Genomic DNA, 15,543 nt, shown 5'->3' with positions numbered 1-15,543 from the left:
ATTCTATCTACAGCTGTCAGGAATTAGGGAAGAACTTGTCTGTGCATTTCTTACTTGTTTGGGTCCTTCGTGGGATGAAGGCAGATGTCAGCTCTTTGCAGTCATCTGAAGGTTAGGCTGGGCTGTATACCCAAGATGACTTTCTCAACACGGCAATATCGTTGCTGGCTATCGTCTGAAAGATATCATAGAAGCACACAGGTTCTGAAGCATGGACAGTCAGACTTCTGAAATGGCAATTGGAGGGGGTCATTCTGGATCAATTATTCAAATAAACATGGTTGAAGCAGCATGGTCCCCTATGACTTGGCCTTGGAAAACTTTCTTTGTTATTTTCCTTATATGCTATTGGTTAAACCTGTTTCAAATCCAACCAGTTTGAGGGTAGGGGATCTTCAATGAGAGGAGTGTCAAATAACTTGCAGGCATGTTTTAAAATTAGACACTGGAGTATAAGAATAGTGAGTCAAGTTACCAACCTGTATGAGGCTCTGTCTAAAAATTACAGTGATACCTACTTAATACAACTCTTACAATAAGAAAACATGGCAAACGTAGGGTACAATAATGCTAACTGGTTTTGTTCTGATTTTCCCAGTGCGTGCCATTTTATCCTTCACCTGCTGTTTCACTAAGGGTCTTACCCTGTTTCTGTATTAAGAGAGGGCATCCCTGATACTTTCTCTGAGGGACAGTTTGAGTAAAGTGATAGCGTGTTCACTGATGAGAGAGTGAATTTTCAAATAATTCATTTGCTTGTGGGTTCACAGGCATTTTTCCTTAGTCAAATTAGATCCACCTATTTGCACAAAACATACTTGAATCCTCTGCAATCTTTAGAGGTAAAGTTTCTTATTTTCCTCATTGCTACCTACAGCTGAAGCAGGAAGAGCCTCCATCTTTATCATCTTCCGTACAATTTAAAATTTTCTTTTCCAATATGACCTTATATAAAACAACAATTCTGAACACCTTTTCAATGTCATAATAAAGTCATTAAGTAGAATAACTTTCAGTCAGATTTTTGTGCAACTCATATATGTGGTTGAATACCCATAGTAGTTTCAAATTTGTATATTTACCTCTGTTTCTAAGCAATTTTTTCTTTTATATATATATTTTATTGAAGTATATTCAGTTTACAATGTTGTGTCAATTTCTGGTGTACAGTATAATGCTTCAGTCATACATGAACATGCATATATTTGTTTTCATGTTCTTTTTCACTGTAGGTTACAACAATTTTTTAACTTAAATGTGTACTTGCTAATGTTCCCTTTTCTGCTTTTTATTCTAATGGCTTGAACTACATTCACTTAATTTAAATGCCTTAAATGAATGACTATTGATCAGTTGGTTAAGTTACCCTTTATCTTTTCTTTATTTAAAAGCCTAGCTTTATTATAATAAGTGACAAACTTTTTCAATGAAGTAATTATGATGGCACTTAGAGAAATGCCGTAGCAAGTGAAATTGGTAATTAATGTATATACAACCAAGATGTTAATATAAATAGTTTTAAAGTTATAGTTCTGGACATTTATGACTAAAGTATATTAATAAAGCACTTCATATATAGTAATATAAAGTTAGGTTTCATTATTTTTGGTAGTTTATGAGAGGTTGGTATTTCAGTTTGAAATGTACATAAATTAGAATTCTTAACCTTTAAAACAATTGGCCTATTTTAACTTGTAAGTGAGCAAACATAGAAAAAATCAATACTTTTTACACATCAAGAAACATTTAAAAAATGTATAATTCAATGCTTCGTGCACAATGGATTCTGATACTGTGAGTAACTTGGATTTCATGTTGGGATTAATAATGCTGGGTTTTTTTGTTCATTTCTTTACAGTTTTGTAGTTTCCTCTTGATGCTTTGCAGGTTCTACAAAACTGTGACTGATAGACTCCTGGGATGGGTCACCTGAGGAGATTCATTCAACCTTCCCACAGTTCTTGGGATATTTATTTTAAATGTTTTTCCCATAAGCACTTTATGTGTTCGAACAGACCCCTGGGCTCTAATAACTCAGAAAAGCTTACATTTGACTTTCAGCCAAACCTTTCTCCAAGCATATATTTTCCCCAAATGCCAAATTTGGAATTGTCAATACACAAATTCATTGTAAAACTTCAATTCATTATTCAGAATGGAAAATTGGAATACACCTAGTAATCTATCAAATTGACAAGAAAAGTTATAGTTATAATGTTTTCCTGGTATAGCCCAGCTTATTACTTATTATAAATCTCCTCCTGGTCCCGCTAATTATTTAAACTCTTTATTCTGAACACGGATACAATAATGAAACAAAACACATCACTTCTGTTTATTTTTAGGTAACTGTTGGGAAGATGAGAAACACTTATAAATAATATTCAACACTAATTAATAAAATGGCTTAATGGAAATGGGTCACAGCAAATTAAAAATATAACATATATCTCAAATATACCCATGCATATTTATCCCAACAATCAAGTGCCATATGTATGAAAGAACCTCTAGCTCGGTTTAGAAAGTCACTTACACAGTTTCACCTGCTGCTGGTGTTGGCCTACAAGGTAGAGTCATCATTTCTTAGGCTGACCACAATAACTGTTGATTTCAATGATGAAAAGTTGAAACTAAATTGCAGAAATAATGCCCAGGATGCACCTTTAAACACACACACACACACACACACACACGCGCACACACTCACGCACACAAAACGTTACTGTCACTCCATGTGTCATTCATGTTGCATCAGCTTTCTAATCTTGCTCCATATCTCTCCAAACTACACTACATAACTTGCTTTCTTGTTCCATTGAATATCTTATTTCCTTATACACAAAAGTGTCAAAACCTCTTAAAATATTTGCCGTCAACATGGTCCCTCTATTTGGACCTATGGATGGTGTATGTCAACTCAATCTATGAACATTTGGACCACTAAGGAGATACATTCTCTAATTCTATTTGCTCTGTTTTCAATGTTTTTTTAAATCACAATTTAAATTTCTTTAGGACAGGTAGTGTCCCTGTTTAAAACCTACGCTTTCTGGGACTGGCAAATAACAAGCTCAGTGCAAAGCTAGGGATCTTCTCAGTGGGCTACTGGGGGTTTGAAGCCAAGATCCACTTTTGACTACTCACCATAGATCACTGGTAGACTAGAAATCCGTCTGCAAGCAACTTGGTATTTCTGTTCCTATACAGTTCACAGATTTGGAATGAAAGATTAACCGAAATTTTTACATAGAAATCTAAGAATATTCATACTAATCGTTACTGTCTTCAAGTTTGCAAAAGCTCCAGAAGAACTGTGTTTTTCAGATAATCTCCATAGATTTATTTAATGAAGCTTTCATTCTTAGTTTCTTCAGTTACTGGAATCCTTAAAAATGTGTTAAATTTGCATTTGTTATTATTTATTGTATTTTCAGAAAAAAGATCAATGTTTTGAATATTAATTACAGGTAGATCATAGTTTAAGAGTTACATGGCCGGATTTCATGTTAATATTTCTGACGTCAGGTTGTGCATATGTTTAATCGGAACTATTTTTTTCAGGTAGTGACAAATTTTACATTAAATGCCATTTCAAAGTCAATGAAATAAAATATTATTTATTATTAAATTTTACTGAATGTACTACAAAGATAAACAGGGTTAAAATACGATGAAATGCAAATTTGTAATCATTGGACAACTGAACCTGCTACTGGAAAGATATTGATGAAGCAGAAAACTACGCAAATACTGTGCATATATAAAAAATGAATTTTATTAGAAAAGTGACCCTAGGTCCTGTGATAAGTCTGAAATGATCATAGGTCTTGTATAAGCAACCTCAATTTTGCATAACGCTCAAAGCTTCCCTCTCATTAATTTATTGAATTGTCGTAAGATAAGAATTAAATTGTAAGTTTTATTAGAAGCATTCAGCTTAGTAGCTAAAGAAGAGAAAGAGAAGAAAATTATGGGGCTATCATTCAAAGTTGCTCTCTCCTTTGTAAAAACTGGAAAAAGTCACAGTAGAGATGAAAAGTTATGACAGTTATTCTCAGACAAAAAGTAAAACCAAATTTGGGGGAAAATTCTTGTGTCTAATGACATGTATTGTTATTCTATGATATTAAAGTTGTAAGGTAGAAAATATTACACTGTGTTCCAGAAAAAAAGTTAGAGCTTGATGGAACCTTCAATATTCAATGCTTGGTGTGGTGGTGGGAAGTACTTGAGGAATAGTATTTCTCAAATATTCTCTTTACAGAGAAAATCGAGATATAGGATTTTGTGAACTGGGACGCAGAGAGTATTCGTTTATGTATTGAAACACCAGAGGTAAATATAGCAATAAAAGTCACTGTGAGGAGAAAAAATGCATTTATGTCTACATGTCAAATCACACACTATTTTATATACATTCAGTAGCTAATCATCAATAATTTGCCCCCGATCTTGATTTACTTTTGAAAAATGTCAATCACAGTGCTTTATTATATATTATTTCAATATGCCGTAAAAATAAAGAAAGAAAGACAGAGAAAGGGGACAATCAGTGAACAACTCTGTTTTCCTCACTCTGAAGTCTACTACTCATCAAAATTCATACATGAGTTTTGAAATGATGATTGAAATACCACTTGCATTTTACTGAGTTTCTCAGTGTCAGTAACTACCATTTATATAATTTCAAGTATATTCCAAAGGCATCAAACCTGGTATACATCAGAGTTACATATTAGCATCTTGAGAGATCTAATATACCAATTTAAGTCAGAGAAAACTTGAAGACAACTTAAGGACAAATTGTGACCCACAAGGCTAGATTTCCAGGATTTCAACTCTTTCTAAAATCGCTGATCTCTTAAACATATCAGATCTTTTAAAATGATTAGAAATTATTGGCATAATTAAAGTTTCTTAAAATATTTAGTTGAAAATTAATAATTACTTTGTAGAATCAAAAGCAAATTGTGTTAGAAATTCAGTCCTTGATTTTCTGTTTTCTCCCAATTTGAAGGTGCCATCCAGATTTTGAAAGAAATTTGTTTCCAGAGTATCCATTGGTATCTTTCAAGGGGTCTTTAGCAAGAAAAATCTATTTGGTTCTCGTGTCCATGTTATGTTTATCTTTTAACTCAGGGCTCTGTGGTTTTCAATTCTCTATATCCCTTCTCCTTGGTGACTATGCTGTTCTTAGATTTCAAAGTTATGGCATCTTAATGCCATTTAATTTTTACAAGGACAATTTGTAACTCATAGAAGAGGGACAGAGGTATTTACATTCAACTTAGAGGAGGTTATGCCAGGCACTTATGGCAAAAGCAAAGGGCTCTGGACGTTTGAAGGGAGTGATCATGTGTTATGGGATAAGAGGAGATCACTGTTGAGAGCAGAGGTCCTCAGATGTAATCTGTGAGCTAGCAGCATCGATATAATCTAGGGACTTTTAGAAAAATAAATTCTAGGTCCCACTTAGAACAACTGAACCAGGGTTGTGGTGGCAAGGTCAGCAATTTGTTTTAACAGGCCCTCGTGGTAATCCTGAGGCATGCCAAAGTCTGTCTGCATAAGTTTATCTATAAAGACAGTGGATAATATTAAGAGAATGAGACTTTGAAGTCAAGATTTTTGCCACCTATATATTAGGCCCACAGAAATGCATGGCTGATACAGAATAGGTGAAAAATTCTAGAAAATGAGGAGGTTGAGAAATAGATTGTCAGACAGATTATATGTGTGACTCATCATTTCACCAAAATCACCATGAAAGTTCTAATGGAGAGAAACTCAGCAAGTCAGTAGCAAATATTTTCAATAAATCTGGAATAACTGGGAATAAAGGATGCTTCAATGGATCTAGTGTTTTTAGAAAATAAGACAGGAGTAATATTCTCAAGCAACAAAAATGAGCAATGGACACATCTATCCCACCTCCAGACATCATGTTACGTTGGGTGGAATGAAAACTAAAAACAAAAGCAAAAAACAACAACAAAAAAACCCAGCTCGGAATGGACAAGTCAGTGGGAGAGAAGTGACTGAACATAGTAGACATTCCATCTCTTCATGAAATATATAGGTGTTTTTTTTCCTCTAGAGAAGTTTTTATTTTAGAAAATAAAATATTTGCCACCTGGAGGAAAGCATCAAATTATGTCCAGGGATCAAAATAGGGACTTTTTTCATGAAGTTGCTGTACATAGAAAGAAGGAAACAAAAAAACCTCAAGCATGAATTAAAATATTTATAATTACACATTGCCATAGATCAGCCTATTACTTCATACAGAGCTTCACTCAGTTTTCACATAGTCAGAGATTCCTTTTTTGACTAATATCTAACAAATATGTTTTACAACCCTCTCAATCTCTTATTTTCTCAATCGCTTATCATCCAGATTTATTTTGTACTCATACCACTTGCAGGTACCCTGCGTTACAATACGCATTTATTTATTTGTTTGTACTGTCAGCTCAAACGTGAATATTTTATGTGGTTTTGGACTTTGTCTTTTTGTTCACTATCATTAATTCTCAGAGTAGTTTCTGCTACATGCTCAGCCCTTGGTTATTTTTGTTGGATTAATGAACGAACACATTAATGACTGGTGTTGCTGCTGGAGTGATACGTCTTTCATTAGATAGCAGGGCATATTTACTTTCATATCGGAAGCCACTGGAGCTGGCAATTATATCTAAGTTCTATCCACTGCAATATTTTAAAACATTCTCTGGGGAAATGCTATGCCACTCTCATTAGATCATCAAAGAGATGTATGAGGGGAAGGAAAGAACCATTGTTTAGGGAAAATAAATTTAAAAACAGAGCAATGTCCTTAAAATCATGTTTATACATATATATACGTATCATATATACATACATAAACTATAAAGGTAAACATATATATAAATGCATAGAATATTGTTAAAGGTGGTTTCCTCAGATGAGATATCATTTGGTTTTTATGTTTAATAAATCATAAAATAATACCGTGTATAAATGATACAATTTTACATGTTTTACTATCATGTTTATTACCATGGCTTGCTTTTTTACTCAGCAATATGACAGAGACATAATTCCATGCATGACAATAAATATGGACTAAATTTATCCTATTTAACGGCTCCGTATTACAATGCTTGTTTCTATCATAATACCGTTAACTAATATTAAGTGCTAGACGCCTAACTTGTTTCCAAAACCATACAATAAACAATGCAAAAATCTATACAGTTGAATGATTTTTCTATTTGTGATAAATTCTGTCATGACCAAAAGCCTCCGAAATAGTGTACAAAATTTCATTTTCTGCTCTTTTTACATCACCACAATTTCTGAATTTATTATTTTAATAACTTTTACTATGAGAAATAAAGCAGAGCCGAAATGAAGATTTGGAGATGTTCAGACTTGTGTGAGGTTTAATGGGAACTCAGTCATAGCTACTGTTCCAAACAACCCTGAAATACAAGAGCCATAGAACACAGAATCCACTGACCGCGATATTTGACTGATGACAGTAGATCAAGGTCAGTCACTGCGATGAAAGCTATTTTATGCAAAGAAGATAAAAATGTAAATACATTCTACATCTGTATTAATGTTACTGACTTGATAAGTGTCTCAGGAAAATTTATTTTCTTCATTGCTAAATCAGAGTTAATCACTTACTGAGGCTCACGGTGAAGATAACACAGGAAAACAAATACTAGCTGCAGATTCTGCAAAGTAAACAGATACTCAATGGATTTTCACTGTTATTCCCACTGCACTCCCACTTTTGTAATAAAAAGAAAAATACAATCATTTCGGGTCAGATAATCTGTTTTTTAGTGCAAAATAGTAATTGGAGCATAATACAAAGATGTTTAGATTATTAATCTTGGCAGAATTAGAACTAATTTTTTTTTAATTAAAAAAAAACAACTAAGTTAAATCAGTCACTTCCTAAGTTAAGCTCACTTTGAGAATGAGTCTTCAGAGTTTGACAGTTGCTAATATCTCCAGGGTGTTATAACTTAGGGTATGTGGCTAACTCTATCTATTCATGCCGTCCTTTGCTGGAACTATCAGCCACATGGCCAGGTTCATTCTAAGATAAGTTCACCTGAAGACTGCAGGGTGGCCACCTGTCGTAATCAAGGAAAACAACTTGAGGCAAGTCATGACAGCCTGACCTCCCAAATGCCTTTCCTTGTAAGAAAGACTTTCCCCAACATGCCAAGCAAACATTGTCTGTCGATGGCTAGGTCTGTGGTACATGCCTATTCATGACCAAACTCCTAGCAAAATGACTCATTAGAACAGCCATAACCCTTCCTGAGACATGAAGTTTCCCTTATTGTCCTAAACTCCTTGAAAGTCCTCCAAACACATCCAATAATGAGTTGGCTCATTGCTTTATTTCCATGAAATCAGACTTTAACATCTGAGAAAAAGACCCCAGATGCTGGTTTTAAAATGCAGTTTAAGCAGAGCAGCACCCTAATTCCAGAGTGCAAATCTGAAAAGAGAACCATCTTTTCTGCATACACTTCCATGGCAGGGCTGCAGGGAATGAATAGTGCTTTTATTGTCTCTGTGGACCATTTAAGTTTTTCCTGTAGCTGAAGGAATATGCTGTTATTAAACTGTTCTCTCTGCATCAGTTTTATTAAACTAAAACTATAAAATTATAACTATAACTATAAAACTAAAAATAAAAAATTATAAGGGAAAATGATAATGGGGTAAAAAATAAACAGATGGTATCACTGAGTGCAACAGATATTTCAAAGTGTTGCTAAATACATGGGCAATAAAATCTATGATCACCTGAGTTAATTTTGCATGTTAATTGTCAGTGAAATAAATATTATTTGATCCATTCCTGGGAAATAATCAAAAAGTATTTCCTAAGATTTGTGCTGCGAAACACACACACACACACACTCAACTACAATTGAATTTGTTTTATTTCTTTTGTAAACCTAAGATAAGAATGATGTATTTGGTCATAACTTTACTTCAGAGAAAATTTGCTAAAGTGAAATGAATGTCAGTCATACGATTTATATGATTCCTGATCACACGTGTGCATGTGAAACACAAAACTTTAGGGCAGGCCATGATTTTAAACTGGAGTTCCACAGCATATACTAGTTGGTATCTTAAGAATCCTTTAAAGCCTTCTTATAAATATTAACTTATTGTTCAGTGACTAATATATCTAGAAAAAAGCTAGACATTTTTATCTTCAAATTATTGTGAGAAACATCAATTTTAATTTAAGAATGGATTTAGGGAAACAATGCAGTGTTAGGGACGTTTTAAATTGAAAATAAAGAGCAACAAAGAGAAACAAAAAACATTTTTAAATGTCAAAAACAGATTGTGAATAAGTTAAAGAACTGGTAAAACAACTGTCTTATTTTCCAGTATTTGAATAGGACTTTTAATGGGTTTTGATCCATTGAATTTCTTCTCATCTCTTAGTTGAGGTTTTTGTTTTGTTTTTGTTTCCACTTTGCCTGAATTCATGGACTCAGAAAGAGAGCAAATGGAAACCTTTCTTGTATCTCATTATTTCATTATTTTCACCCAAATCCTGAGGAGTGCAGTAGAGCATGGTGGAAGGGAAAGGGTGGTGGCCATGCCCACCCAACCATATTTGCTTCCTATGACTTGACACCATGCCAGGGTGTTCTAACAGATGAAGAATGCTGGCCCAACTCTATGTCCCAGGACTTTCTGCTACAATGCCTATCAGTGAACATCTTAGATGCCATAGGACCAGCTCTCCTGCTATTTTAGAACTTCACAAAGATTGTGTTTCCAGCTGGTGGAAAAGTTAAACGAAAGAATAAAGTTGTGATTTCAGTGAAGTGTGGAGGGCCCCATAGCTTGCCGACCCCTCATCTGGGAATAACATATTTATATATAGTACAATTACTTGCTATAATTACAACCAAGTATTAGTTGAAAATACCTCAAACTGTAACATGTAGAGGCAGTGAAATATATGGTCCAACCACAGACCAGAGTTTTAGTCAGAAATCTGAAGTCCAGGAGCAATAGAATCAAGTTGAAATGTTAGGAATTTTGCACTATAGTTCAAAGGTTGTCTACATAGAGAAACAGAGGACCATTTAACATTCTTCCCTTGCTTTGTATAGTTTCTTCTTGTGAGGAGGGAGAAGAGTGACTACATAAAAATTCCTATATTAATAATGTTGTCACAAACATATGAATGAAGACTTAACACATTTAAATGTTTTATCCTGATACATATTATGGATATTTGAGTTTCAACATGGAGCAGTGATAGTCAAATGACAATATAATGTCTCAGAGAGGTAAATAACGGTGCAATGATCTTTCTTTCAACTATCATCTCTCACATGAGCCAGAAAAATGCAGTTTCTATGAATCATAGGAAGGAAAAAATAGATAAGAAAATGAGCAAAATTTGCATTTTAGGTAAAAAATTTCTGTGTTGCCTATTTATTGGATATTAGGGTTGAAACATTATTAATTTTTATCCCTACAGCTCAGTAAGGGTAATTAAAGTCATAAGAATATACATAAAATATTCACTTGAATAACATATTAAGTCATAAGTTCATTGTTCCAAAGCAGAAGACTTAAAATATAGTTTTTATGCACATATTGGGGCCTGACCAATGAACCAAATCAAAAAAGCTAATGAACTGAGTAATCTTAAGAGGGATTAATTAGGTTGGTAATTATACATTATGAATTGAGAAATTAAAAAGCAATAAATTATTTTGGTAGCAGATAATAGCGATTGACAACTTGTCATAAATTCTCATAGTATTTATTATAATAACATTAATCATGCACAGCTGTTCTGCTTTTTGGGTAGTTATAAGAGTAATTCCATAGAATTTTATTCAAAAACAATGTTCTGTTCTCAAGAGGGGAGCTGAATGTATAATACTAAGAAATATAAGATTAGCTTTTCATCTGCTCATAAATTAGTTTCAAAAAGAGGAGACATTTTTCTAGGTGATGCCTTAAATAAATCTCTGAAAAACTGCAATACTAATGTGAGCAGTACAGAACTCAGTATATCTTATTATTTAGCAATACATATCAATTTTGTTAGCAGAGAAGATCACAGTGTGAATTGTGAATTCCAGTGTTGTCCAGCTCTGAGAAACAATATAACGTTCACTTTAACCAAAAGAATTACACAATTGTGTTGTAAGGTTAATTATATATTTGGATTAGGCAGTTCTTCCCCCTATTTAATATTTCCGCCTTAGCACACAGGCAGCCACTTACTCCCCAAATACTGGATTATTGGGAGGCACACATCTAGTGCTTCTTTCTCTTATGTTCAGTCTTTGTTTCCCCCTTAAATTCTGCTATTTAAGTGGATGGGTAAAATTCACGCCCCTATGGCCTCTGCTTACACTATGTTACGCACCATATTTTCACACTGAGCTAGATTATAACGGTGATCGGGGAGATTTCTGACTTTGGATACCATCTGAAGAATTTTCAATTACTTGCTTGCTTCTTAAAATTCAGATAAAACTTATTTGTGAAATCCTCTGATACAGGTGCGTTTTAGAATGCTATTTTTTTTTTTTTTTTGCCAAATGATATGTAGTCCAGAGGATTCACTGCAGTAATTTATATTTTACAAAAAAAATTTCCTGTTATCTCCAAGTTCCAACATGTCATAGGATTAGATGATAATTGTTAGTGGTAATACGTGTGTTTGTGGTAAATCTCTTTCAACATTCTTAATTTTGCACATTTTTGCACTCTCTCTTACACCAGACTAATCAGTAATTTATCTAATAAATAATTGGAATTTTTAAAGAAACAGGTTATTATTTGTCCATTCTACTATGCTTTGTGTGGCTCATTAATTTCACTATTTACCTTCATTAGTTCCCCCATCTTAGTTTCTTTTGGTTTACATTGTTGTGCTTTTTTGTAATTTCCTAACGAAAGTACTTTTTTTTTTTTTTAGTTCTCATAACTAGCCATTTCTTATACAATAAAATAAGGTTGGCATACTTGAATTGTTAAGCTTATTTTTCTGAAATCTTATGTTAAAATTGGGAATTGTATTAAATGAACCATGTGGCTCCTTAAAAAAAGAAAATAATTCTTAAAAGGTAAAGACAGTGGGAAGCATCCAACAGCAGACGGAAGTCAGCAGTGAGTTTGCTACCATAGAGATGCAACCGCAAGGAGAAGAAATGAGTACACTTTTATACAAAAGACAATTTTTATAATATCCTCATAAATTAAAATAACCGACTAAAACAATCATTAAAACTGGTAAATTATTTAAGGTAAATTATTGCTATGGAGTAATACACAAAATTAAAATGAACAATTATTGCTGCACAAAATGGCTGTAAGTTGTGTAAGACTCAAACATATACTGAGAGTGAAAAATAAAAGCTAGACAAAAGTGTATTATAAAATAAAAATTAAATAAAACTAAATTGGGCCATGAGAAAGCAGGACAGTTGTCATCTTTGGGGAAGTCTGAGGTTTGTTTCTACAATGTCTTCAGGCACTGAAGATGTCTATCTTTTGATCTGTTACAAGATGAGTTTATTTTGAGACAATGTATCAAGTTGCTTACCTATGATTTCTCTATTTTCCAGCATGTGGAAAACAACAGTGGAAACCTCAGCTTCCGTCATTCAAGGTGCCAGAAATCAGGGTTTACGTGGGGGAATTTAAAGAAGGAAATTCTGGTAGCAAGGATATCACAGAACACCACAAATTTTGAGCATATGCTCTTTACAAATCTCTTGCTATTATGAATTGTGCATAATTAGGGAGACCCTTGGGCCCAACAGAGTAAGTAAGGAGAGACTCGGAGCTCCAAAGACAGAGCATGGGTTAAGATCAGTGAGGTTCTTGCTTTTATGACTGAGGGCACCCCTGAAGTCTGCAGCTCAGAAAGCAAACAAGCAGAAGCTCTCTGGTTTTATCACGTCAGACGACAGAATCTGAAGCTGCTGGACAGCTGTAAATTACACAGGCATCAGGGAGACGCCCCAGAGGGATGGGATAAGACATCAATGGTGGGAAACCATAGCAACACCGTGTATGTGTGTGTGTGTGTGTTTCTGTGGAATGCAAGGATGAAAAATTTTGCTGTTTAAGTCCAGGAAAACTAACTACCATCTAAAACAGCGGCTGCTGATGTGTATATCCAACTAAGTCCAATTTTCAACACAAAATTATTAGACATGGGAAAAAATAGGATAACGAGACATAAATTGAAGAAAAGAGGAAGATAATGAAAACAGAGTCTGAGTAGGTCCAGGCATTGGATTTAGCAGAGAAAGACTTCAAAGCATATATTTAAAGAATTAAAGGAAAATACACTTTAAAATAAAGGAAAATATGGATTCCGAAAAGGAATATCAAAAGAAAAGTTGAAATAATTTTAAAATGTTAAAGCTGAAAGTAGAATAACTAAAATTAAAAACATACTATTTAGGCTCATAGCAGATTGGAGATAAAAAAATATAATGTGTAACCTTAAAGACAGACTTAAAGGAACTACCCTCTCTGAAGAACAGAAAGACAAAGATTGGAGAAATAAAGATAGATTTCCATTTCCAACAGAATGTAACAGGAACTAGATTTACCTTTCTTCTTTAAACAACTAGAAAACCAAATAAAATACATAAAATGACGATTTCAGATACTGCACAAGCAAAAGCGTAGAATAGTGATTGTTGAAAGGATTGCCCTAGACTGCTACCTAAAAAAGAGTTTCCTGACCTCAGTACACAGTAAACCAAAAGGGCTTTGTGGTCTTGCTGATTTGAATAGAAAGAGTTTATTCACAGTCCAGGTCCAATTGGCTTAATTTTCAGCCCAGAGTAGAGAGGATGGAGCCATAGTGGGAAAACGATCAGAGATCTCTGCAGGAGGTCCTTAGGCTCTTTGACTGAGAACTGATCAGTACGTACGTGGGAAGAAACTCTGGAGAAAGAGCCACAAGGAGGAATTGTGATGAACTGAGTAATTCCTACAGGTCACACAGGGCTGAGGATATTCTGACACTCAGCAAGAAGAGGAAAATAAGCTATCTAGTAATCTGGGTATTGTGTAAACTCTTCAGAAAGTTAATAGCTAAGTTCTAGCCTAAAATCTGCTTCAGACTTGCCCTAAAAAAAACTTTCTTAGCTTCAGAAGTGATAACAGTTATCCCAAGTAATTTACACACCAGAATGGCCCCCAAATGAGTGACCTAAATGACCAGTTTTAGAAACAAACAGCACAAACACATTAACACCAAATGAAGCATAAAAAAGGAAGTAAGTATAAGTGCAGAAACCAATGAAGTATGAAACAGAAGAATAATAGGAAAAAAACAGAGATATCAAAAGATCACTTGAAAAAATCAATAACAATAAACATCTAGCCAGACTGATCAGCAAAAACGAGAGAAGAAACTTACCAGCAATGCCAAGAATGTAAGAGGGCACGTCTCCCCTTAGGCACAGTTCACACCTTTGCATATGCATTCTGCTCTGTCTCATGTCAAGGTTGTGACCCATGATGCCTTTTTGTTTCCATTTACCTGGTTAATGCTATTCTTCATTCCTTTATTTTGCATTGAAATCACTGAACCACTTTATTTCAGGTGTGCCTCTTGTTAACAGTATATAGTTATTTGCCACCTTTTTTTTTTTTTTTTTTTTGGTGAGGTGTCTACTGAGGTCTTTAACTCATTTTTTAATCTGGCTGATTTCTCATTGTTCAGTTTTAAAAATTCTTTGTATATTTAGAATAATAGTTCTTTATCTCATGTGTCTTTTGCAAATATTTGCTCCTGGTCTATGATTCACCATTTCACTCTCTTGATATTACCCTATAAGCACATCAGACTTTTTGAGTTTTAATGAAGTCCAGTTATCTGTTATTTCTTTCATGGTACTGCCTATGATGTTGCTTGTAAAAAGTCATCACTGTATTGATTGATGCCCTTATCAGGAAAGGAAGAGACACCAGGAATGTCTGTGCAGAGAGGAAAGCCATGTAAAGCCACAGCAAGAAGGTAGCTTAACATCACAAGTTAAAGGCGGAGGCCTCAGGAGAATTCAGATCTGCCAAGATTTTGTTCTTGGACTTTCGGTATTCAGACCTGTGAGAAAATACACTTCTGTGTTTAAGCCACCCAGACTATGACATTTGGTTAGGGTAGCGCTAGCAGACTCATACAACTCCTATTATTTCTCCTAAGAGTTGTTTAATTTAGCTCTTACATTACGATCCATTTTGTTTGAAGTATAGTCAGTTTACACTGTTGTGTCAGTTTCTGGTGTACAGCACAACACTTCAGTCATACAGGAACATACATATATTCGTTTTCACATTCTTTTTAGCCATAAGCTACTACAAGATACTGAATATAGTTCCCTATGCTATACAGTATAAACTTGCTGTTCATTATGATTCATTTTGAGTTAATTTTTCTACAAGATATGAGGGCTAGTGAAGGTTCTTTTTTTTTTTAAATGGGTATCTGGTTGTCCCAGCACC

The sequence above is a fragment of the Vicugna pacos genome, chromosome 3 (genome assembly GCF_048564905.1).
Source record: "Vicugna pacos chromosome 3, VicPac4, whole genome shotgun sequence".
Classification (NCBI taxonomy): Eukaryota; Metazoa; Chordata; class Mammalia; order Artiodactyla; family Camelidae; genus Vicugna; species Vicugna pacos.
Note: the sequence above shows the minus strand (reverse complement) of the source record.